This window comes from Talpa occidentalis, unplaced genomic scaffold (genome assembly GCF_014898055.3).
Source record: "Talpa occidentalis isolate TD23 unplaced genomic scaffold, MPIMG_talOcc4v2.1 talOcc4.2, whole genome shotgun sequence".
In the NCBI taxonomy this organism is placed as follows: domain Eukaryota; kingdom Metazoa; phylum Chordata; class Mammalia; order Eulipotyphla; family Talpidae; genus Talpa; species Talpa occidentalis.
In genome coordinates this window covers 86,505,506-86,533,251 of record NW_023602073.1, presented here as the reverse complement: position 1 = coordinate 86,533,251, position 27,746 = coordinate 86,505,506, and the positions used below count along the sequence as shown (strand labels likewise).

The window sequence follows — 27,746 nt, the reverse complement described above, 5'->3', positions numbered from 1 at the left end:
ACAATTCCTGAAACCAGTATCTGATTCACTGAAGAGGCCTGTTTGAGAGAAATAGAGGCAACTTATTTCACATGACTGTCATTCTTTCTATTTTATGACTCTGTGAACTTCTGGTCACAACCAGTTAGGTCAGAAGTCAGCTGTCCTGGACAAAGGTCACTAAGGTCTCAAGCTCAAATGCCCGGGTAGCAGCAGACAACAACTGAATAAAGCAGACTGAGTTCTTTAGCACACATTCCATGAGTGGTAGGGACAGCAGGGCTGGAGGGAGCATGCTCTATCAGAGAAAGTCACAATTCAGTTCAGGGTGATTGATTCTATTTTAGATTTTGGGACCAATGTTGCCAATTTTGATTTCCTAGAAAAGATAGAACTCTAATTTTAGTAAGATCTTCCAGTTTTTCAATGTTGATTCAAATTTATAAAAGACAGAATCCATCTCTTGGCTATTTAGTCTCTAATGTGTCTAGTTTGCAACCTTTGATAGATTAGGCTGGGACCTATGTAGTGGCCTGGCATGGGAACCCCTCCAAAGTATCCAATATAGAGAATAGCTGGGGTGGGGGGACACAATCCAGTCTACAGCAACAAGCACAGCAGAACTTGTGGTTCTTCCTCCAATAATTCAGGAAAAACAGAGTAAAAATTACTAAGTCCAGTTGGAGAGAACATGAGACCGCTTCAGTATCTACAATTCTATAAGAATGTCTTGATTTCCCCCCTAACCCTTAGAAGACAAGGGATTGCTGAGACAGGGTTGGACATAAGGACAGAACTGTGACCCATTTGGATTAGCAACCTGAGAAAATTGACAACTGAGACCAGAGACCACAGTGTAAACCTCAGAGATTGGTAGTATTGAAGGATGATGGCTATGTGACCTCTTGCCCTCCCTCCTGAGGGTCCCAGAACTGAGTCCCAGCTCCAGAAAGGGAGTGCTAATGACCTGGAATTAGCTCAGGATACCTGGACTTTGTTGAGGAGTCTTAAATTTACTTATACATTTAAACTTAAATTTATAAGGGAAACCTGATTTGACCAAGCTTACCCAATGTAAACTAAGGTAAGGTGAAATGGAAGTCCTTCTAGAAATGATAAGATACATAAAATGAAGACAATTATACTGCACAGATACATAAGTTTAAGACCTGAAGGTAGTACTCCATTCAATTCTCTAGAAATAAACTTTTAAAAATGCAAAAGTCCCTAGTAGTAGAACTGCTGGATCATATGGTAGCTCCATTTTTAGTAGACTAAGGAATCTCCAGACAGCTTTCCACAGTGGATGGACCAGTTTGCACTCCCACCAGCAATGTAGGAGAGTTCCTTTTTCACCGCATCCTCGCCAACATTTGTTGTTGCTTGTTTTTTTGATATGTGCCATTCTTACTGGTGTAAGGTGGTATCTCAGTGTGGTTTTGATTGCATTTCCTTGATTATAAGGGATGTTGAACATTTTTTCATATGCCTGTTGGCCATTTGCATTTCCTCTTTGGAAAAATGTCTTGAGTTCTTCTGTCCATTTCTTGACTGGATTGTTTGTTTTGTTTTTGTTGAGCCGTGTGAGTTCTTTGTATATCTTTGTGATCAGTCCCTTAGCAGTTAAATGGAGTGCAAAAATTTTTTCCCAATCAGTGGGGTGTCTCTCTGTTTTGGTTAATGTCTCTTTGGCTGTACAGAAGCTTTTCAGTTTGATGTAATCCCAGGTGTTTATGTTTGCCTTCACTACCACTGCTTTGGGTGATGAGTCTAGGGATCTATCCAAAGGCCACTAAAACAGTGATTCAAAAGAGCACCTGTATCTATGTTTATTGCAGCACTATTTACAATAGGGAAAACCTGGAAACAACCCCAAATGCCCAAAAATAGATGACTGGATCAAGAAGATGTGGCATATACACACAATGGAATATTATTCAGCAATCAAAAAAGATAAACTCATGCCATTTGTAGCAACATGGATGGAGCTAGAAGGAATTATGCTCAGTGAAATAAGCCAGAAGGAAAAAGAAAAATAACGGATGGCTTCACCTATAACAAGAATATAGGGGAACCAAATAAGACATCAGTGTAAAAAAAATAATAACAGTAAAAAACACAACAAAGCAAAAACAGACAATTATAAACCAGAGACATACTGCAGGGGAGGAACAAGGAGGGGATCAGAGGGAGGGAGGGAAGGAGGAACACAGGGGACTGTGGTGATAGTGCATGGGCGCCGGGGAATGAAATTCTATGGGGACTCAATCTGAGGGGATGGGGGGAAGCAAATATTGTCTAAAAAATGTAAAAAATGATAAATATTAAAATAAAATAAAAAAATTAAAATAAAAATGCAAAAGTCATATGTGTGCTAAAGAAAAACAATGTGGTATTTTGGCTAGTTCCAGAGTACTGATGATGTGCTTAAAATGTTCTGTGATCTTTAGAGGATCATCTGAGCTAAATTTAACCTCTCAGCTGAAATTAATTTCTTGTCTGGGTTGATCTAGCTACATGGTGCCAGTCCCCCCTCAAAAATCTGTAAACTAGAGATAATTGTTTTCTTAGGCTCCTACATTTTATTTGGAGCAAAATAGCTCTAAATTCCAATTCTTACTCTGGATTTTATTGACACAGACCAGTAATGGGTAACCTTGGACAGGTTTTCTAATCTCTCTGATTCTTGGTTTCTTCATCCATAGGTTAAGGGTAACTGAGTACCCATCTTATAGTTGTTTATGTTAATAATACAACAAATATAAAGTCCATTCCACAAGACATAGCATTTACCACCTAAAAGTGATTATTTCTTTTGCTCACCTGTGTATTAAATATTAAAAGGAAAATTATGGAAATTTCACTAAATCACATTTACATTTTATCAATTTAAAACATTTTGAGAACAATGAAAAGTATTGGAAAAATAAGTTGTGTTTTTTGGGGGGTAGTTGTTTTTGTATGTATATTATTGATAGACTCAGAAAAAATGAAAGGTGACCTCAGATAATTAAAGAATTCAGTAAAGTGACGTGGCGAGGAATTAAACTACAGGGAATCAATTTTCAAAAATCAATCATTTTTTTATTTCCAAAGAACAAAATAATATAAACTATATATTAAACATAAATTCTCTAGGAATGAACTCAAGAATGCAAAAGATCTACATAAAGAAAAATTGTAAATGCTACTTAGAGATATGAAAGAGACAGAAGTCAGTGGAAAGGGTCATCAGTATTTTAGGCCCTAAGAACTCAACATCATAAAGATATATTTTCCCTATATATTAATTCACCAACTTAACTTGATCCTAATAAAAATTCCATCAGGACTTTTTAAAAGGATGGCTACTAAAGAAGTAATTCCAAAGTTCACATACTATATATATATATGCAAGAAAAATCAAATTTTGAGTGTAAAAAATAGTAGAAAAGTCTCCTTCCAGAAATAAAAATTCATTTTAAAGCTACAATATGTACAAAGGTGTTGTGGTATTGGTACATGGATAGACAGATCAATGGGGGTAATAAAATAGCTGGAACTAGAATATAGCTGGTATAGAAATTCAATATATTTAAAAGATGACATCCCAAATCATTTGGAAAAATTTGGGCCCCTTAGTTGACAGTACAGTCATTTTCACATGTTGTGCAGGTAATTTATTTGTAAACAAATGACCATATTTTAGTCAAGGTCATTTCCTCCTGCCCTGATCTGGTTTCGGGTTTCTACCACTTCAGGGGAATTATCAATGTAAAGGATATGGCTTATGTCAAGGGGAGATTTAGTATTTCATTTTTAAGTTCCCAAAGGTCAGATAAACCTTATGTAATAAAGATATATATCATATATATATCATATATATATATATATATATATATGTAGCTACCCAAGTAGCCTCAAAAATATATGTGGTTGATACACTATATTATATATTTGAAGAGTAATATGTAACTGAAAATACATAGCTGGAAAATGATGATTTTTTCCCTAAAAGCTGTATTATGATTTTTAGCCACATAAAATTTTATGAGTAGTAAAATATATGGTAACTATCAGCATCATTTGGAAGAAAAACTGCTATAATAACTTTGCTGAGGTTATAAATTTACTGCTGTATATCAATAGTTTTGTTTATTCAAAAAATCATTAAATTAAAAAGAAATGACAAAACACATTGTATATCTTGAAGAAAATAAAAGTTCAAACTCAACTTGGACTGACTTAGAATAACCCAGGGAATATTTTCTTTTTCCACCAGCTGCATAAAACAGATTATGTTAAATGGAAAACAATAAAGTGTATCTAAAGATTTGAATCTAATCATATAACAACCTAAGGGATTTAAACACATATGCTTTTCACAGAAGTTATTGTGAGTTATTAAATGGAGTCCAGAAAGTCATGACTATATTTTTTGTATAAAAAGGTTGATTGTGATCGATACACTATATTATACATGCAAATGAAGAGCTGATTTTCACTGTTAATCAGAGAGCCTCAGGAACTAGAGCAGATGACAAGTTTTAGGAAACACACAGTGGAAATCTAGGAAAAAACCAAACAGGCCAGCTAGAATGTTACTTCAACAGGCAAATTTTCAACAGTAAATAATTACAACTTCAAAGCCTACCCAAGTGGCAAAAATACAGTGAATAACTAGTGGTTTATAGTGACAAGTAAAAAAATTTCTTTGTCAACTGCCAATATTCTAATACTAGTGATTGTAATCCAGACAGTTTAATAACAGGCAATCAGTCAATTCTGACAGGCATTCTGTATATTAGAACATATAAGACCAAAGTCTTCCATAAATTTTAAAAAATACTTGAAGCATTAGTGAGATAAGTTCCAGAGAAAACAACTGAATCCAGGTTACAAAAACAACTGGATAAAAGTAAAAATTTCCAACCATAGGGAGTTTTGGTCTCCAAGTTCCAGCCTAGTTGGATTGACTTTTTAATTGAATAGCATCACAGACAAATTTAGGTATTGAAAATATTAAGTGGGATTATTCTTCTGGAATGAAAAAAGTTAGGAATTCTGCCCCTAAATGGGCAGCCATTTGTCATCACAATAAATGCCAAGCAAATATAGTTATTTGCACAAATTCATACACCCAAGAAAGAGTTAAGAAAGGAAAATACTGGAAAAATGTGTTGTCTCTTAGCACCACAGTGAATAACTCCATTACTTTCATATTTCCCCTTTTTTTCCAGCATGGAAGAAGGTTCTCAGATTAGCATTACAAATCCTGGACTCCAGAGAGGTAGTTGGAACTTGGGAAGGTGGTGTTTTTAGTGTTTGGAGGTTGCTCTTTCTGGCTGCTTAACGGGTGTGCACTCTTTTTTCCAAGAATGCTTGTGTTTGGAAAGTACTTCATGGTGGTGAAAAGTTTGAACAGAAAAGATTAATCAAAGGTTGGGTCTTTCATGCTCAATGCATAACATATTCAGCTCTTGGATGTGAATTCTTCGCCAAGAAACTATTCAAATAATATTCAGGGACTGAATGTGAGCTTCAACTGCAAACAAACTAGTGGTCAACTTTATTGAATCTTAACTCATTCTTACCTTAAGGATTTTCTTTATACTTTCTGTATAGCTTCTAATATGCTATAGGAGTTCACTGGGAATTACTTTGTTTCTTTTATTCTGACTTGTGTGATCTGAAACGTGAGGGAAACTCGAAATGATGGGCTATGACTGCGCCACATCCAGTATGTAGTATTCTAGGAGGATTACTTTGGTTTACCTAGTCTTTTCACTTATTACAATGTCACCAAGTCCTGGAGTCTAATCATGGAAATACTGTTATTTTACCTACTTCTCTATACACATCATTCTTCCCTCCAATACTTTCTGATTTGCCTAACTTTCCCATGCTCATTGATTTGCTTGACTTCTAGACTATGTAATATTTGAGAAATTTGGGATTTTATTTTTCATAAGAAAGGATGCATAATTTATGCATAACTGCTGCCCTGACTTAACACACTGTTGCCAAACCTCCAGGAAGAGATTCTGGAAGAACATTGAACAGCCCCAAATAAGAACGCAAGTGCAGTGTTTCTAGCATGGTCTATGTCTTTCTTCTCCCTGCCTGCCCATTTGAGTTCTTCTCCCCCTGTCTTAATGCATCCACTTCTCACATTTCTAGAGAACAAGTCTCCTGAGATAAGAGCATATTGAATTGGAAAGCCTTTTGATTGACCAAACATCAAGAAACTTCCCGCTTGCAGTATGCTGAACTAGATCTTTCTCAGAAATATGCAAGAAACATGTCTTTCTGTTTTTTCTTTTCTGATCAATATGAATAAGGAGGGGTTGTGAGAAGCCTTCCCCCCCTTATTTAATTAATTAATTAATTAATTTTTTACATCATTGTATTTGATTTATTCCCTCAGGTATAGTCACCATAGTTCTCGCACCACCATAGCACCTGTGATCCATCACCTCAGTCCCCTGTACTCTTCCTTCCCCTGCTTTGACTCCTCTTCTTCCCCCACCCCCACTACTGTATACCTCAGATCTATAGGAGGAGACTTGGTTTTAAGTCATTTGTTCAGGTCATGATGTTCCATGGCAACCAGATGCGTAAAGGATGATGGAAGCCTGGATACTCTATGTCTAGGATCCAGTGCTTTAAAAAATCAAAGATGGTCTTTGATGATCCCACCCACATTGGACTTAGGAGTTGGCCTGAGGACCCATAATCACAATAACACTTTCCACATGCATTATTTTACATTGGAGTACACATTTCAGTTAGTACATGATGAAAAATGTATGGGAAAGTCTCTATTTCGTTGTATTGCATTCATAGGAAAGAAAATTACTAATCCTCTTTAAACAGAAATGTTTCTTTAGTTCATTGAGTACACAATAATTGAGTAAATGTCCATACTTGACTAGCTCATTTGGATGTTTAATAGACTTCTCAGACTTAATGTGTCCCAAATGGAACTCTTGGTTACTTCCTGCAAATCTTCCTGTGCCTATCTCAGTTAATTTTGCTTCTGATCTAATAACTCATACTAAAATGCTAGTGATCATCCTTAATAACTTCTCTTTCTCTTAACCTTCCAAATATAGCCACCAGTAAATTGTATTGACTCTGCTTCTAAATTATGCCTGGAATTTGTCCATTTTTCTCCAAAACCATTGCCACTTTATCCCCAAGATAAAGTCTTATCCAATCTACCATCACGTTGCTCCTTTAGACATCTTGTTTCCACTCTTGCCTCCTGCCCCCAAGTACATTATTTACATATTAGTCATATAAATCAGATAGAATAAAATCCAACTCTTTATTGTGGAATGGCAAATTGGACCAAATCAATCTACTTTATTCCAATTGTCAGATCTTATTAGAAGATATTGGTAACTCATGAAAAGTGATATGTCACGATGAAAGCAAGTCTCCAACTGAATGTTGCCCAATATACAATTACTGGTAAGCAGTACCTGTTAGGATTGGAGAAATTTCAGTTCTGTGTTCTGAAATGTTTTCAAGTTCTTCACATGAAAGATTCAATTAGGCAGATGCAACAGCATTCTAGTTATAGGATCAGCTAATGTTCTGGCTAAATTAGATGATGGAATCCTCTAATAAATTGGGAGTATGGGGGTAAAAAAATCCAATGGAGTCCTGTGTCTAGAGCAACACTCCAAAGGCATAAGGCTGTTGGACTCACCAAGTTCTTATATCTCATTTATATAAGGATGGAGGTGCTACATGTCTTAAAATACTCATTTCACATAAAAATATTTTTAATATTTCTCATGTTAATTAAAGACCCTGTAGTACATATGAAGAATCTCTTGTTTTGTCAGAACTACCTAGGGAGTACATATACCCAATAAGGATGCTTCAAATGATAACTATCCACACTAATCGTTCAGATGAGCCTTGTATCACCTTCCTTTGATCTCCAAGTTCTGGTCACCAAGTCTTCTTTCTGTACTTGCAAGCCTCCATACTCCTTTCCCCTTCAGGGCCCCTGCACTGTGGCTTATGCCTCTGCTGTTTGCATCACTGCTTCCATTGATCTTTCAGCCTCCATGTCAGTGCCTTAGAGAATTTCCTTACAGAGGGGGCCCCTTGCTCCAGTCACCTCCCCTGAAAGCCCCCTACTCCTTTTCTTCTGGGTATTTCTCAGTAGAGTGTGAACTCCAGTAGGATAGGGACCTTGCCTGTCTTGTTAATACCATATCTCGCAGTGCCTAATACTATGCCAGGTCCTTGGTGAGCAGTCAATTAATATTGAACAAATGCAATGATCATCAGGGAAATACAATCAAAACCACAATGATATTATCACCTGTTGATGAGGATGTGGAGAAGAAGGAAATCCTTATGAACTGTTGTGGGATATAAATTGGTTCAGCCTCTATAGAAAACAGTTTGAAAATCCTCAAAAAATTTAAAATAGATCTGACACATTATTCAGCAACCCTACTTCTGGGTTTGTGTACAAATGAAATGAAAATAAGATATCAAATACTTTACTGCACTCTCATTGCAGCACTATTCACAATAGCCAAGAGGTGGAAAAAACCTAAGTGTCCATCAAAAGATGAATGGATATGAGGTCACACACACACACACACACACACACACACACGCACATACACACAGGAATATTATTCCTGTTATTTGAGACAACGTGGATGGACTTTGTATGTATTATGCTTGACAAGCCAGACAGGAAAAGAAATATGCTGCATGATATCTTTTATATGTGGACTTAAATAAAAACCCTCAAACTGATAGAAACATAAAGTAAAAAACTGACTGTCAGGGACTGGGGGGCAGAAGGGGTCGGGAAATAGGGAAATTTTGGTAAAGGTATAAACATGAAATATAAGTATGTGAGATAATAGATGTGCAAATTGATAAGAGTTGGGGGGAATCCTTTTACAATATATGCATAGTGTATATATATGTATATATAGACATAATATATATATGTCAAATCAGTAAGATACACACTTTACCTATCTTATACTTTTAATTGTCAACTATACCTCAATAAAACTGAAATTTCAAAAAAGGGAACAAATGAATGCCAGCTACTTTCTAAAGAGACAGAAAGACACAGAAGGATGTGGCCTAGGTCCTCTAAGATCTAATAATGGGACCTTTTTAGCTACTATGATTTCAAGATGGGTTCTATCACCCATTTACACATGTCTTTTAATTTCCAAGAGACTCCTAAAAAGTAATGTCATCTAGTCAGGAAATTTTCATTAATTATAGTAAACACGGCTATTTTAAGTGAGTCTTAAAATTAGGTTTTAAATTAATTTTGAATACTATTTAATAGTATTAAGCAAGGAAATAAAAAAACAGATCTTTGATTGACATTTATGGTTTTTGTTTTAAGGCTTTTTCAAAGGTAAGAAAACATTTCCTTTTGTTATTATCATTTGTTTCTAAATATTTATTTGATATAGTTTTAAACTTAAACAATGCTTCCCTGAGGCTACAACTCAAGGATGAATAATCAGGAATAGACTGAAAAAAGCTGTCACTTGACTTCAATCGTGATGCCTTGATTCCCTTTTTTTAAAAACATGGGTTTATATTGTCCATGTCAAAATTAGGCCACAAATTTGTACTTTTGCAAAGTGCTGCCTACCATCATCAAAATGAATAAATTGTACATAATATATTAAATATATTACTAATTATTTATTGTGGGTCTATGACATAGAGTCTGACTCATAATATCTCATTCAATTCTTGTAACAGCGCTGCAAATTAAAATCTACATCAGTACTATACAGTTGATAAACAGACACTAGAGGAGTTATAAAACATATTCTCAGTTATCTACCAAGTAGGTGCCAAGCTAAGGTTCAGTCTTGTTCAATTGCCAAGAACTCCACTTTTCCAAATCTTGTGCAGCCTTCATACAAGAGATAGGGAGAGCAGTTTCTTCTTTCCTGTCTGAATTTCATTTTTCCCCCATCCATACTAAAGTAGCTGGAAAAAAAAACTCCCAAAAAACAAAGCCAATAACTAATTGATTCATTATCTGTCATTTTAACTTAACCATGAATATTACTTTATGTAATTTTTACCAAAATATTTATTCAGAACTTCAACCTTCAAACATGCACTAATCATGATACTAAGTTCATGTTATAAAGATTGACGTATTCTTAAAATAAAAGGTATGATTGAACATTAGAGAGGTAGCAAGACAATTGTCTTTAACTTATTGTTCCTTCATACTTTTTTTTTTATGTCATAGCATAATGTCTTATACTTATGTAATAAAAAAAGATAATCTGAGGACTTAAAAAAGCTCTGCAAATGCTTAATTCTGTTAACTTTAAAGTTAATTTGACAAATTTACCTAATACTATATTTTTTCTATAATTAAAACGGAATATTCTTAACATAAATGATGCACATGTTCTATGCATATGGGTTAGAAAAAATTTTTTCTTGGACTTCTAAGTTATCTGATGGCTTTTTGACCGAATTATCACTCACTTAGAAATTCACTCAGGAAAGAAAGATTTCAACAAGGAAAAAAAGTGGGAAAAGAGAAGAAGTGGGGAAAAAAAGAAAGATACAAAACCAGTTTGAAGGTGACAGAAGCATTTGTATGACATTCCTTGAAATTCCTTGAAATTTACTGACCCACTTTGTATAGATATCACCCCTCCCCGCCAGCCTTCCCCCTCTCCCCTGCCTTATTTCAAAACACTTTTCGGGAAGAAATATTGTCAGGTGAAAAAAAAATTTTAAGACACAATAATTCTTATACTAAAGGGTGCTTGGCATTCTGTAGCGCACACTGCAGTGTTTCCATTTAGGTACACGTAAATTAACTGGCACTTTGAAAGGTGATTCCCCTCCTGTTGGCTGAATTCTAGATGAAGTGTAGTGAGATCCCTATTTAAATTTCAGCATGTGCTGAATGGAACTGTATAGAACTTAGCTAGTTTGAAAAATCAGAAGTGAGGCCCATTTGACATTTTATGCATATCTTTTCTTTATCTCATTCTTCCTCTCAACTTCATTCCCCTCCCCAGTGCTTTTTTCCCCAGTGGAGAGCATAATTCTTGTTCACTTGCTTTGCTTCTTAAGAGCTGCCTTTCCTTCCAGTCCTGGGCAGCTCCACCCCTTTTCACAGACCAAAGTAAATCTGCACAATAATGAACCATATAAGGGAGGAATGACATCACCAGCTAGTGGTCCCAAGCTGTTTTGCACAACATTCACCTTTCATTGTTCTGATGACAGGGCTGGAATGTGACGGTTAATTCCCTGTGGAGTAGGGGCTGAGCAGGGCCTGCTGCTGTTGAACAAACTTCAGTATCCCCTTATAAAAAACAAAAACAAAAACCAAAACTACTATGCTTCCTAATTCTAAGGTAAGGAAGTCAAGATCTGTTTTGATTTAAGCAATATTGGCTACTCTAGACCATGTGTATTTCATTTGTTAATAAGCTTACTTGGCAGTAAACTCATTTCTAAGTGTTACTGTACAGGGCATCCTGGAGTTGGGTTTGGGCATTTGTAGCGCCTGACTACTCTGACAAGGGCTGTAAGAACTCAACAATCTCTTAGCTTTCGGTTGCAGGTTTTGCTGAGTGTGGACCGTGACAACCCGTGAAATGACCAGCTTATTATGACTTTCCTTGATACCTCAGTATTCTTGATTGGAACTGGCCAAGATGCACCGTGTCTTGGTATGAGGCATACTCTTGTCTTTCTGTGAAGGAGAAAAGTAATCTCATCCTAAGGGGGGAAGTTTATAGGAGACTGGAAAAATCCTTATCTTGTTACCATCAGTCCTGCTAGTGTGTCCTAAAGGCTTTTAGCAGACAGCTTTTTTTCCCTTACTGTGAAAGTATCTTCTAACTTATGATTCCTTGATAAACAAAGAGCTAACTTGAGGAAAATGTGTTACTTTCAAAGCTGTTGTTCTGTGAATATTCTCAAGATCTCTCTTTGCGTACATATGTGGAGAAGTCTTGTAGCATTGGCAATGAATGAGAATGCATAACAATCCAAAGAAAGCTGTGTTTGTGCTGAAACAGTTGTGTGGCAGTGATAGCAAGAAGAATAAAGCAAATAAGTTTGATCTCAAAGTGGGAATGAGATTAAAGTTTGGACCCTGTTAAACAATTGTGTTAAAAGTTTAAACTTTAGTAATTTATCAAAATGCCAAAAAACATTGTCTGAGTTCAGCAGAGTGTATCAAAATAAATAGCTTGTACTTAGTGCTCAATAGGGCTGGAAGGTAGTGTGAGTCTTTTACAAAAGAACTTCACTTGGCCAAAACCAAATTTTTATGGCGTGATTTCAGATTCACATGACCCATTTTATAGAAATTTGAATATGAGGGCAGATGGTATGGTTTTCATTTGTGTAGATTTTAATTTTGGGTAACATTGATTGTTAATAATGTTTTATCTCTGTGTTTAAAGTGACAAAATCTTGAGCTCAACTGTGATGAAAATCTGCCTGGATTCTTAATTCCATGTGACTGGAGGAACTTCTGTTTAGTTGTAAAACTAAATATCCTTTCCACAACAGAAGGGCATTCACATTTCTTTTTTTCTAGATGAACAATAGAATGGGGGAAAAATTAAGTCTGGGATTTTGGAATTTTGTTTATTGTTTAGACAGTTTAGTTTTCGCATTAGCTTTATTTAAAGTTGTTCCAAGATTGGATAAAAAAAATTGTTAGGTAAATATAATATGTAATTAAGATAAAAATTTTAAAGCATTTAGTGAAATTTCATGTAAGCTTATATTTTAAAACATTCAGAAAGATCTTTAGATAAAAATATATATTTGTTGAATGAAACAAAAGACCTTTAGATACAATGACAATAAGTTTTATTGCCATTTTAAAGAGGAAGAAGCTTATTTTCTGAGTAAATAAATCCATGGCAATGTGCTATCACTGATTTATGTACTTAATTCATTACTTATATTGTTTTAAACAAATCCTACTAATGAAAATAGATTTACCAAGAGACAAATTAGGTTAGTAGTATCTTAATAAAAATCTTTACAAAAAGATGTGTTTTTATAGTGTGAACTCGTATAATGAATATGCTTTAAACTATAATGTGGAAGCTTCAAGCATGACTTGTTCAGCATTTTACAAGCCTGTGTATGGAGTAAAATGGGGTACATTTTACCCTAGTGGATTGTCTTCAGTTTGTTTGAATAGTCTTGGGAGGTATGATTCATGCTCCCTATGCCTCCTGACAAGTTCTGTGAACACAGTGCAGCCACAGAGATGCCTTTAAAACTAGCCTCAGGGACTAAAAAAATCACCTGCATCAAATAGCCTCCCCACACTCCAATTGCCCTAGGAAAAACCCCATTTTTATTTTATTTCCTAAGGGAGAGAGTTTCCTGTGATAAGGTGCAAGTGTTACCTATGTGGCATGTCCTGTAATTAGGTGTGATGAAGCTCGGTGATGCAATCTTTAAGAATGGGATAGGAAAGCTACATGAGGCAAAGCCACACATTTAGGTGAAAAACTCCTCTGGTTCATGGCTTTTTCTGTTCCTTATGTAAAGCAGTAAGTAAATTTATTTACCTGACTATAGCAACATCAAAAGGAAAGAACAATATCTTCTTTCTCTTTAAAAAATATTTCATCTGACCAATCTGAGGGTATTTGAAAAGTACTATGAAAAATTAGGAAATATGAAAACATACAACTTATAGGGTTAAGTATTATTGTGGGCAAAAACTACTCATTCCTACCTACAAGGTCAACAACATTTTTAAGTTTCAAGAATGAAATTATCTTTTACATTGCACTAGTAGATGCACCTCCCTCCCCATTATCTTTGAAGAATTCTTTCTCATTGGAGGTGAAAGATACAAATTGGCAGTAAGTTCCAACCTAGCATTATTGCTAATAGTACCTAACATTTATTAAGTACTTGTCCACCATTTAGATAATAATTCATGGGATTCTTACAACAATCCTGTGATTTGTTGTTTTGATAGTCTTATCTCATGCTTATAGAGAAAACTGAGGAATAGTAAATTAAGAAACTTGCCCAGTAATAAGGGCAGAGCTAGATGCAACCTGAATAGTCTGGCTCTAGAGTATGTATCGGGAGCTGTCACACTTAGCACTGAAGGATAGTTTTGAAATGATATGTCAAAAAAAAAAGTACTTGCATTTTCTGTCAATGAAATTACTGCTGTGGTTCAATTACAAAGAAATTATTTTCCTCATACATTTGTGCATATGATTTCATATTTGATCCATTTTTTTGGCTTTCAGGATTTATTGTCTTTTTCCTTATCAACTAGAAGTATTCTAGCTCTAAGGAATTTATAGTACAAAATGAAAATGGTGAAGAGCTAAGCTGTAGAATTGTTGTCCTTGCCTCAAAGTTTGCATTAAAGCAGGGACAGCTGAGACCCCTTTGTGTCTGGTCTGAGGAAGAGCAGGAACACCACTATCTCACTTCTTCACCAGCTTTAGTTTTGTTCTCGTTCCTGCTCCCACACCGTAGCAATGTTTATCTGTTGCTACATACCCATCATTCCTCACTGACTCCCTCTGAATCTTTTCTTTATGGATGTGTCCTATTATCAAAAATTCCAGATCTATCTTCAGAGAAATCAGTATTCATATTATTTTTTGGTTATGGAGAATGGAAGTGATCCTAAGCCTTGAAATTTATATATTGTAGGATCTGTTTAAAATAGATCATTCAAGGTTTAAAATAGATCATTCAAAATAACTAGATGGCTCAAATAAGGTAACTTGGTTGCACTATAAATGTGTGGATAGAAAATAGGGAGACTCATAATGGACACTGCAGTTCCCTAGGACTAGTAATTGGGGCAAAGAGAGGGTTGGAGTAGGGAAGTGAGTACCTGTTACTACCCATTAATTTGGAGGGAGGGAGTACTTAATTGTATTGTAATTGTATCTGTAGGACGGGGACTGTGGTCCTTAGCAGAATGATGAAGCCAAGTGTCCAAAACTCAAAAGGGAATTAATGCCCCTATCTCCAATCTCCTGACAGTGCCTTCTATTAACTAAACCAAATTAGAAGGAACTTTGTTATGGTCAGCTTCCTGGGGCTCAGAAAGGAATTAAGAATGGTGAAGAGTGGAACTGGAAAGGGAAGTGGAAAATATGCAATACAAAGGGTAGTAGTAAGAAGTATGGAATTTTATGTTAAGTAATACAATATATAAATTAACAGGCTGGCAATTTATTAACTTCAGTAACACTTTTTTTTTCTGCACATCACATTGATCTTAGAAAGCGAGTGGATGTCCCTAATCAACAATACTTCCTATCAAGAGTTTCACAGTGCTGACTTGCTTCCCTCACAAGTTTATAAGAGAAAAGTATACTTTTCTTTAAAGATGAAGAAAAGGGAAATCTAAAAGAGAACATTTTAAAAAGTCCTAATGCTAGAGATGACCTAAACATCTATCTTTCCCAAGCTGATTCAGCTGAGTTTTTTAAAAACTCATTTTCTGAAGCTGCTCTTTGCTCAAGTGAATAAAGTCTACATGGAAAATTGGGCAATTGGTACATCATACCCTCCCTAAGATTCCATATGGTACCACTTAGATCATTTGGCTACAATTTGATTCTAATGGGACCAGGATGGGCAAGGAGTGCTACTGTCATTCACATAATCACCATGTCAAAATGCAGGAATAACCCTGTAAAATTCTTTCTACTTTAGCTTTCACATTCAATTAGTCATCAAACCAGGCAGTTCTACATTCTAATTATTCCTATAATCTTCTTATATTACAATTGTGATCTTAGTTTAAACTTTTAATATTTTTCATTGGGAAATTTTAGTACTTTCATAACTGTTCTCCCACCTCTAGTTTCTCCCTTCATAAGCCACGCACTGCGTTGTTGTAGACTGTATTCTAATATCCAAATTTGATATTATCACTGTTCTTAACAGTATAACTCTCATGATTGTGTCTTAACCCTGAGGATGACATTCAAACTACTTGATGGTCTGATCTCTTTCTACTTGATTTGGAACTCTTGACATTTTTTACCTTCTACTGTGTGCTCTGTCTCTTACCTTGTACTGTTTTGAGCAAGGTTTTGTTTTCTTGCCTTCATATGCTCTTTTCCCTGTATGTGGAGGACCACTCTGTGATTTTTCATCTGAAGAAACTGTTCACCCATTTGTTGAAGAAATAGTAATTGATTACCTACTGTATATTAGATTTTGTATTTGAAGCTGCTATTCTGTGGAGGTGGGAAAACATAATTAAGAAAACAAACAAATGAACCAGATGATTTTTAGGTACAGAAAGTGCAGTGTAAGCCATAAATCAGGAGATGTGATGAATGGGGGGAGAAACTATTTTCAATAAATTGGTGAGAGAATGCCTCTGTTATGAGGTGACATGAGAACTGCAGCCTAAAAGATGAGAAAGAAGAGTCCACTGGACTAGTATATATAGTTTTGTGATTTGTAGATTGCAGGGACACCTGACTAATGAAAAAGTGGGGGCTGAAATTCATTTCTCTTTTGATGAATGACACCAGGCACCCCAGCATGAGACTAGTTCGCTAAAGAAGTAGTGGACTCCTGTCTAGTTCTCCCAAAGGAGCCACATGTGTGGCATTCCTGATAGCAGACAGCAGGGGATAGTGCTGGAACAGCAATTGTAAAAGTCTGGAGCTAATTACTTCCTCCAGTCACATCCCTACACTTGAGTATTCCCTGGTAGACTATATATAAAACATAAATGGCACTTTTAACATAGCATTGCAAATTAGTTTTCATTGCAAGGACTTAAAATACTATCTGACAATGATGAGACATTCAACCCATCTTTGTTAAGTTATTGAGTGAGCTAATAATAAATCAAGGTTATATTACTGTATGAGTCAAGGAGTCTCAAACTTAATGTGATCAGAGAGTGTTTTCTCAATCAATGATTGTCAAGTATGGGTCTCTTGAACAGAAAACTGTCAAAACAAAACAAAACAAAAAAAAAAACAGTAATTTTTATGGACAAATGACAAAATTCCCAGAACTTTAATGTCTGCTTTGATTAGGAACTGTTTACTAGTAATATACTAAGTGTTTTCTTGTTAAATATAGCATTTATAAATATAAATTAACACATTACTTGGGAACAAAATATAAGAGGATGCAAAGACTCAGTTATCAAGATACACAGATTTTAATGCATTGTTTTAGAAAAATGTAAAAATTCATAATCAATGACAGTATCAAAATTTCAAATGAGGATAGATTCTTTTTTTTTTTTTAAAGCAATCTGCTGATTTCACCCACACTTTATTGAGTTTGTTTTATCTTGGAATCAAGATTTATTTATTTATTTATTAAGATTCATTCATTCATTCATTCATTCATAATGAGGATAGATTCTTACTCTTTCTCCATGGCCTAGCCTCTCCCACCTTCCCCTCATGCCAGTCCCGTGCACTGTAACATGCACATAGATTGATTCTAGGTAATTGTTATAATAAGTCACACCGCTTGAGGAACTGAAGTGATTTTCTTAAAGCCTAAGTCAATGTTTTCAATGAAGTGCAGCTGCCACCAAATGTTGGCAAACACTGAACATGTGCTTATTTAGCAGAAGGAAATTCCATAATCTTCAAGAATAATTTATTATCAGCTATGAACTTTTCATGGTTTGTAGTTGCTGTCATTTGTACCTTTGAAGGTAAATTATTATTGGTTAAACTTCATAATCACTCTAGTATGTTGTGGGTTGTTGGACTAAGCCACAGAGGGTCCATAACATATATCTTTGGTGTATAATTTTCAACAACTAAACTTTAAAGCATGCCGTCAGTGTGCCCATTCTGGGGCAGAATTCTGTATAATCCCCTCAAAATCTGAAGAATAAAACAGCATTGCAGTAACCTGCTTGGGATGTGTGTATGTGTGCATGCATGTGTGTGCACATGCTATTTGTATTACTTGAATTATACTATATAAGTAAATAATGGGATCACTAGACTTTCAATTTATAGGATATAATTTTATAATGTAAAATTATGTGTATAACTTCATGGTCTTGGGATTAAATCAGTTCATCATAACAGATACTAGAAACAAATTTACTGATTTTATCTTTTCCAATTTTTTATGACCAAGTTCTTTTTTATTGTGAGAATACGCAAGAGAAGCCTCTGTCCTGTACTGGGCTAGGGTCAAAAAGTGTGAAGCCAGATCCTCTACAACACTGTTGGTCTTTATAGTAGGAGAAAAGGGAAAAGAGCATAAGGCCTTTGTAAACTCATCCACACTAGGAAACAAGAAATGAAGACAAAGCCCAACAGTTTGTATACTATTATGGAGGCACAATTTCTTTAGATATAAAAATGATTATCTAGCATTTAGTACTTGGGGCTGGGACTAGGGTGAAGCAAATGAGGCTCTCACCTTGGGCACAAAATTTAAGGGGATGCAAAAAAAAAAAAAACCTCAATAATCAAGATACACACTATTTTAATGCATTATTTTAAAAAATATTAGTTAACACAAAATTAATGCAAAGAGCCACAAACAACATAAATTATCAAACTTTCAGATGAAGACAGGATCTACAGCTATGCAATCTAACCTCATCCACGACCCCCCAATCCTAGTCCTGTGTGCTGTATTGATTATATTAGATTAATTCTGGGTAATTGTTAAAATAGCCACCATTTGAAGAACTGAAGTGATTTATGAAAAAGTAACACTTCTTACTGAGTCATTTAGTAAAACCATGTCCTATTATGTCACCAAATTGCTTAGCTCTAGTCTGTGTTCTAATTGAGAAAAAATGCATTGTGACTGAAGTTTTTAAACTGGATGCATGCTTGAGTCTTTGAAGGTTCATTAATTTTTAATTACTATCAAACCTTTGTTAGCTTTAACTTTCCTTTCTTGAAAGACAGAGAGGCATACATTTAAAGAAAGTTGAAGAATAAAGTAGTGTAAGCAAGGGAAATAGTGAGGGAGAAATTAGCATGGTCTGGCTGAGAAACAAACCTACAATGACTTCAAGTTGTTGTCAGTGTTTAAAAAATGTGGCCCGATGAACTAAGTGACAACATCTAATGAAAGTAAAGAGAGAATTGCTGTGCCAGGGATGATGCTGATAAATTTGGAGAAATGGATGATGAAGTAGGAATGTCAAAAAAGTCAGGGGAAAGGACCTATAAAATCTTACATGGTTTACTTTCCAAAGAGAAGAAGGGAGACTGGATATAGTCAGGTGTGGCACTGACTTTCTAGGAATACAATATTCTGGGGGTGGTGTGGTGTTTATCTCAAGGATAAAGAATAAAGTTTTCAAAAAATCTCTTACTTCCACTATTTCCCCATTCCCCCCCAAAATTGCCCTCACATTCTTAGAAACATAAACTTGACTAAGTATTGGATCCCAATGAGGAAGAAAAATAAAATTCCCTACAAACTTACTTTTTTTTTTTTAACTTTTGAGTAGAAGAACTGGGGTATAGGCCAGAGGTGTGGGGGTTGAGAGAACCCACCAGAAACAGAGTGGGGAGCAGAATAGACAGATTTACTGAAATACACTGCTAAGGGGAGCAGCAGGAGAAAAAGGAGAAGTCTTCTGTGCCATATGTGGGTTAGCTCCGTGGCCGGGATTGAACTCAGGCCATAATGGTGACAGTGCTGAGACTTAACACTTAGGCCATGAGGGAGGCTCCAAACTTAATTTTATAAACATGGAAAGGACTACAATCACAGAATTAACTACAATCACAGACAAATATGTGTGTCACATGGCACTGCAGAAAGTAAAAATATAAACAGACACCAAAGGAAATACAACTTGGGGATATAAGGACACAATATTACAAAAGGGAGTTAAAATATTTTATTATGGAAAATTTTAAACATATACAAAAATAAGAAAACAGTACGATGAACCCATGTACACCCATCACTTATCTTTACCCATAATCAACTCATGATTATCTATCTCCACCCCCCTGGGTTATTTCAATGTAAATTCCAGACATATCATTTCATTCATAAATATTTCAATATTTATATCTAAAAGATAAGGATTATTTAAAAAACATTGCCAAAAATCCTTTAGCACACTCAAATTTAATAATTCCTTAACAACATGATTTTTCCAATTGTCTCATTTTCAAAAATAGATTGAATAATAATCCAAATAGATTATAATTTGTGGATGTTTCCTAAATTTCTTTTATCTATTCTTCCCCTCCCCCATTGTTTTCCTTCTTGCAATTTCTTTATTAAAGAAAGTAAGTTGTTGAGCTTTCTTCTCCCTAAAGAGTTCCCTAACATTTTGGAATTTTTTGATTGCATCATCATAACATCATGTTCCCCTCCCCATCTTTCCTGTAAACTAGTAATTATTTATAGGACCTTGATCTGAGTCACATTCAATTGTTTTTTTGTAGGAATATTTCATAGGTGGAGGTGTGTACATATGTATACAATGTCCACTGGTCTCTCTTTTGGGAGACATTGATGAGCACTGCCTATACCCATTATTTCATTGGGGATTGTAAAATGGTGGTATTTGGTAATTCCTTGTCTAATAATGTGGTATCACTATTAACTGTACTATCTCTATAATGAAAACTGAAGAACTTTAATAAAGTTAAGTGGGAATATGCTAATACCTATCCATTACAGATTTATTTTAAAAGGTTAAAACGTTGATTCTGCCTTCCGTATTTCCTATGTCCACTTTTTGTTTCGCCTTCATTTTACACTCAAGAGATCAAATAGTTTCAGATACTTGTCTCTGTTTTTTCCTTTGGTTTTTCTTCAGCTCCCCTTTAACCTGTAATCTGTATTTTGTTCCTAACAACGCTTAAACTATTCCTATATAGTACTGATGAAATCTACATTGACATATATAGTGAAAAATATTTTTTAAGTTATAAATTTAAATGAAAACAATGGACATTTTCTTATTCTCTTACTTGATCTGACATTATGAATATTCCCTTTTCCCTATGCTTCTCCTGGCCATCTGGGTGTCTGCAAATCCACTATTGTCTGGATTGCTCTCTGTCTGTCTGACTACCCCTGCTCAAGCTCTCTTAATTTCCTTTAATTTATTTCTCTAGTGTCTTTTTACTGTCCTTACTTCTTTTTCTCTCTTATTTCCACATACCTCCTACTTATCTCATCCTTTGTTAGGCTTTAGATTGTACAGACATTGCAGACTTCCAGTCATTATATCCTGAACTCCAGGCCTACTTTCTATTAAGCATTTCACTTGCAAGTTCTTAGAACGTCAAAGTCAATGTGCCTTTTTGGAACTTCATGACTTTTCCTCTAAAGCTCTTTCTACTTTTATATTTTCCTATATGTGATGAGCACCAAAATCAAACTAATATTACTTCCAGAAGCTAGAAAGTCAGTCCAAATTTCTCCTTTTTCATCCTCCCCCTGTTTTCCATCTCCTAAAAATCACCATATGCACCATGTCTTCCAATTAAAATATTCTTCCCCTCCTTATTCTTCTTTTTCAATCTTAGTTTAGATACTATTACATTTCTTACTTCTTGTTTTATTAGTTTCCTAACTGATCTCCTGTTTCTTAGCCATATTCCTCCATTCGCATATAACTGTTGAATTCACTCATATTCTGAGTCCAAAATTCAGATTCATCCCTAGTCCATGGGGTTCATTGTTTGACTTACCCTTCCTTTCTAGCTTCATCCTCCTCAGGCCTCTCATTTATTGTCCCCACAGATGCCCTTCATTTTAGTTGAGCTACCTGCTATGCTTTGAAAAGTAATTCCTATTTCCCAACTTTGTGCTTTTACATACTGTTTCCATTAAATTCCTATTTTATGCTTTGTAGAACACATACAGTGTCTGCTGTGCATTCTTTTTCATTATGTTTTATAACCCTTAAAAAAAGTTAAGAACAATTCTTAGGTCAGGAGCCTTACTAATACAGCCTTAGTCTAGATTTGGCCCACAGATGATAGTTTGCTAACCCTGGTCTAGAGGACCCTTTCTTTATCTTCTTCACTTACCAAGTCCCTACTTAATTTAGATCATGAGCCAATTCTTGGAAGTGTCCCTGACTCCCTTTACCTGGTAAAGCTATGCCTTGGGGTAAAAACTGGGCTTTTTTCTTCATAGGCTTTGTAGAGTTTCCAGCATATAATAAATATTTAGTAAATGATAAATGAGTGAACAAAAAGAGGTGCCCTGTTTGGTGCTACTGACCAATGTAAATTCCAGACATGAACTGAGTTCATTCCATGGGATAGTTACTATCTTAGCACTTTATATACATCATTTTATTAATCGTCACAGCAGTCCCATGAAAAAGGTATTTTAATTTTCTCCATTTTATAAATGAGAAAGCTGAGCCCAAAGAAGTTAGAAAAGTTTGCTAAGTATATTTGAAATTAAGAAAGAACTTTTGAAAAGGTCTTTGTGATATTCTTCAACAAATATGTTTTGGGTGCTGAGACCACAGTGGTGAATAAAATACACAAAAATCCTCCTTTCAAGGTATTTACATTTTATAGAGGAGAGACTGCCATTTTAAAAAAGAAGACATAAAATGTATAGTGTCTCAGTGAAAAGTGCTATGGAGAAAAATGAAGCAGGAAAAGGAAGTAGGAAGTTCTACCAGGAAATGCACAAAAGAGGGTGGACTAAGAATGGGCTCCCTAACAAAGATTATCTTTGTACAAAATCTGAAGGAAATGAGGGAGCAATCATTTAGATAATCGGATAGATGAGAGAAGGAATTTTAAGAGATGAAATCAGAAAGGTAAGGGTAAAGGAGGGTATAATAAAAAGCCTTTGTGACGACTTGACTTCATTCAGTCAAATGGGAAACTATTGAAGGGCTTGGGGCAGAAGAGTGACATTGTAAACAGCTAAACAAGGTTTTTTGCTCACACCCAGAAAGCCAAACTCTGAATCGTGAGAAACATCTTTACACAGAGGAGTTCGTTGTACAAGATGGCCACCAAGGGAATTTGTGGACTAGTTAGCACCCTAATGAAGTTAGCTTCCAGAATGGTAGGGGAGAGGAATGTGAGGGAAATGTGGGGCTTCACATTTCCAGGTCTAAGTAGGTGCTGGGCATTCTAGCCCACATGAGTCAAGTTGCCTGACTCTCCCTGCAGAATGTTATTTCAGCAGTCAGCAGATGTTTGTTTTGGATGCCACTATCAACTTCAAAGGGGCACAGAGAATGTTATTAAGGATGTAACAATCAATTTTACAAAGTTCAGGAATGCATTTGGAGCCAGTTAACAGTTAACTGTGAGGCGAGGGTAGGGGGAAGAGAGAACAAAGGTGGTTAGAGTTCAATTCCATTTATTCCTAATTTTTAGCCTAGGGGAGTTAAAACATAATATGATTTACCCCTTATTTAGGATTATTCTGGCTTCCTGACAGAGAAAAAATTGAGAATGAGCAAGAGTGGAAGCTGGGAGTGAGTTTAGGTGTCTACTGCAATATTCCAAATAAGAGATGATAGCAGTTTCAGCCAAGATGATAGCAATGGAGGTGAGAAACAATTAGATTCTGGGTATATTTTGAAGATAGAGTTGACAAGGTTTACTGAAGAAATGAATATGGGAAAGTAAAAGAAAGGACTCAAAGGTAACTCTGGATTTTAAGTTTCTGGAAGAATTTGGTGTAGCTGACTTACATGAGGGAGATGTCCGTTGGGACAGGTTTATAAGGGAGGATTGGGAGGATAGTAGAGATAAGGACTAAGAGCCTCATGGCTCTTAACTAATTGAATGACAATGTCAATGCTACTGAATGATTTGATGTCAGTGAGAGGGAGTTCCTGAGAGTATTTCAAGAGCTCTGTGCACTGACCTGACCTGTTATTAATAATTGGGGTCATTTTGCCATTGACATAACACTAGGCATAACCTGATATATTGGGTCACAAAAGAATTCAAAGAGATCTTGACAATTCCAAAAGTGATAGACCTGACCAAGCAAGATGAAATTAATCTAAGAAACAAAATTTTGCAAATTTGTGATGTTCAAGTAATATCTATTTGAGGAGTAGCAAGCATTATTATTAAAAGCACATTGTGGTCAAACAGATTTGGTTCAAAATCCAAAAGTACCCCTTTTTAATCTCATTCCCTTGATTAAGTAAAATAATTTCCTTTATTTATAAAAGTGATGGTTTGCTCAAAGGGTTGTTGTGCAAATGAAATTAAATAATAAAATACTTCACACACGGCCTCGATGTAATAGGTAGTCACAGGGTTTCCTTCTACTATTCTTCAGATCAGAAAACCTTCTTTCCTCTGGCGGAAGTACAGAGGAAATAAGATTAATACAGAGGTAAATAAGATTAATTTTATTGTCAAAAATTTTCTATACTTTATTTTTTAAAATTAGGTATCAGTGAAAACTGGAGTTTGTGGTAAGCTTTTAAGAGCAGCTTGAAGTAAAATCAGGGTTACTGGTTTTCTAGTACCTGACCATTACTTTCCCAGAAATTTTTTTCTTTTTAGCATTTCCAATTGTACCCGAAATTATTATCCATCTTCTCTTTGCCTTTCCCACCTGAACTTTCACTTCTTTCTGCCTTAAGATTAATAATATGTTGTATATTTTCTATCACATTTTAAGTCATGCTCTTATAATACATGTTTACAACTTTTTTCTCTTTCTGTGTGATATCTTCCAGCACTCTCCTAGTCTTTTTATATTATTTCCTTCCCACTATATTTGTTATTGAGATAATTTACATTCAACAAAACTCACCAATTTTTATTATACAATATTGACAAATATATATACCACAAGCATCTTGAGCATCGGGCCATACACTTTTAAAGTCTAATAATTGAAAATAATTGAATTTCTGAACATTGTTATAACAAATGAAAAATATGCAAGCTAAAAAATATAGTTTTATTCCATGCTACTGAATGGATTGATGCCAGCAGGAGGGAGCTCTTAAGAGTTTTTAGAGAGTTCTGTACATTGACATGTTTTTTATTAATGACTGAGGTTTTACTCAGTATGAGAAGAGAAATGAGTAATACATTTAAGAATAGTTATTAAGAAAGGCAAGAGAATTCTGGAAAATCTACTAAATCACTTAATTGTCTTCCTTTTGTTCTCTAAATAAGATAAAATGCTTTCAGAAAATGAATAACTAGCTAAAAATAAATCTGATTTCAGTATACACAAGGCTCTGCCTGTAACTGTTGATAATAATTAGGGCCCTAATTCATCTTCATACTCTTGGCCTGGGCTGTTTCCTGTTAATGCTAATATATATTTAGACCCAGAGATTGCTGAAGAATGGCAGGATGGGCAGAGAGAAAGGTGAGGAGGTAGTGAGACCAGTTGGCACAAGAGTGCCACAGCCCTCTTATTCTGCTCCTTAAATAGCTTAGTTACATGGAAAAAGTGCCTAACAATTGTTGAGCCAATTGATTGTTTAAAGCACAAAATTAAATTGTAACTATTAAAAATTTGTTTGAAAAAGAAACATAATGTTATAGCCACTACATTTTGTGAAGTTATATAATACTTCTGAAATTTATGTTTAATATAAAGATTAAAATTTCTAGGTATAGAGAAAGAAAAAAGACATCTGAAAGTAGAATGCTAAATTGACAATAAGTAATTGTTTGTCTCACGAAGCCCCAGATGTGTGCTTATCCAACACTCAAGTTCAGGTCTAAATGTGGAAAAAAAAAAAAACTTTTTCTTGTTTCTCTGTAGCAGAGCTTAGAACTTTTTTAAAAAGGAAGAAAATAAACCAAAAAAGTAAACAAGGCAAATGAAAGAGACATTAAAAAATCTTATAGGATTTTAGCTCTGTGTTTTTATGTGTGTGCTGACAAAATAGCCTAAAGATAGCCCAAACTTTCCTTCCTTTTGGGATGTCTGTCACTTTTTGTCCCATGAAACCCCAGGTGTGTGCTGCTCTTTCTTTCACATCCTCCTAGTGAGCAGTCACAAGCCTCTGCCAGTTACTTTTTGCAAAATCTTCACCATTCATTTCATTCTTCCCATCCCCAAAGTCTTGCCTGTAGAAATTTAAATGCAGATATTTTTGCACATGGCTACTGGCTGTCTCAACTGAGCCTTGAAACTTCATTGTAGCCCTGGATCTAGCTGTAGATACACCAACTGGATTTGGGGAGTACACAGAGAATGGACCACTTTTTTTTTTAAAAAAAAGATTTATTTATTTATTATACAAGCACTGGGTACAGTCAGAAGCATGGGAGGGTGAGAGCCAGAGCAAGGGGAGCAGAACAGGCAGACCAAGGAAATGCACTGCTGAGGGGAGCAGTGGGTGGCAGGAGAGGTCTGCGCGCCTTGTGGGACCCTCACAGGGGACTGGGGATCAAACCCACGCTTCAGAGGCTGCAGGCAGCTTCGCAGCCCAGCGCTCAACCGCTGTGCCACTGGGGAGGCCCAAGAGAGAATGGGCCACTTTAAGAGATAGGAAGGGTTCAGAATGTGATAGAAAAGGGAAGAAAGGGAACAAATGGGACTAGAAAAAGAGAAATAATCACTGCAAGGAGGACCTGAAAAATGTGTTTCCTGGAAACCCAATTCCTGCCATTCGTGGTCTAGCTCATAGGGTTTCCTTTCCTCTGGCGGAAGTACTAATACCCAGGTCTTACCATCAAAGACAAGATAATGACATATAAATATTTATATATTAAACACAAATGCATCCTACAAACTTCAAATGGAGAGAACAGCATACTCTCTAGTTCTTATATTTATTTTGCTTTGCGTTGGATGTTTGTGTCAGTCACTTTATTTCTATGAGCTCAATCTTCAGGACAATGCCATGTGAAGATATAGGTATCCCTCACTTCTTCCTTTGAAGTTAAGAAAACAGGGTGAGAGAGTTTAAGTGACTGGGCCAGAAGTTATACATTTAGAAAATGGCAGAGTCAGAATTCGGATTTGGTTATCTCTGACCCAATATTTATGCTTTAGCTAAATCAACCCACCTCCTCCAATAGCATTAGCAACATAAGATATTTAAGCAAATAAGATTAGATGTTTTAATATTTTAAGCTTAAAGTTGAAAGCAGTGATATTTTCAGTGAATTCATCTCTGACAGTCTAATGAAGGTCAAAGAATTTGAAAATATACCATAAATTATCTCCTGCTCTATGATTTTGTGACCTTTTTTCAGTTGTTTTGGTTCAAGTGAAAAAAGGAAGACAGTCATTAAATGCCCTTTTAGGCATGTAAGAACCATACTTAGCGACCTCCTTAAGTCTGTAGAATTTGAGAACATTTTTCTCCCATTTTAGGAATTAAGACATAATGGGTTTTGGAAGTTTTACATTTAATTAACAGATGCTTAGACATAAGCATATGTTTCATTAAAAATTTATATTAAATCATCTTAATGACATCATCAGAGTCATTTCTATAGTAACTATCTGACATGGAATTTGACTATAAATAGCCTTTATGTGTATGTCTAATCATTTTTTGCACAATGCAGTGTGAGACTTCTATTTACTTTGCTAACAGCTAATCTAGTCATAAGTATGAATAAATCATTCAAAATAATTAAGGCATAGAACATATTGGAGGAAAAAATGTACTTAAATACACATTAGTGGCTGTTTACAATTTACTTGTTTTATAAGCATAAATTACTAAATGTATTTCTATACTAGATATGGTTAGTATAATTATTACTCTGTTTTTATGGGTATTTGAAAAATATCAAAAATTGGCATCAGCAACTAATTAATAAAAGAATGATAGTTAC

At 35.3% G+C, this 27,746-nt stretch overlaps 1 protein-coding gene and 1 long non-coding RNA gene across 23 annotated transcripts in view; one reads left to right on the top strand and one right to left on the bottom strand.

The window, feature by feature from the left end:
* LOC119252631 (uncharacterized) overlaps window positions 1-27,746 on the bottom strand; it is an 84,735-nt gene that overhangs the window by 24,243 nt on the left and 32,746 nt on the right. The window lies entirely within an intron of this gene.
* Window positions 1-27,746, top strand: part of FILIP1 (filamin A interacting protein 1) — a 259,100-nt gene that overhangs the window by 208,975 nt on the left and 22,379 nt on the right. The window lies entirely within an intron of this gene.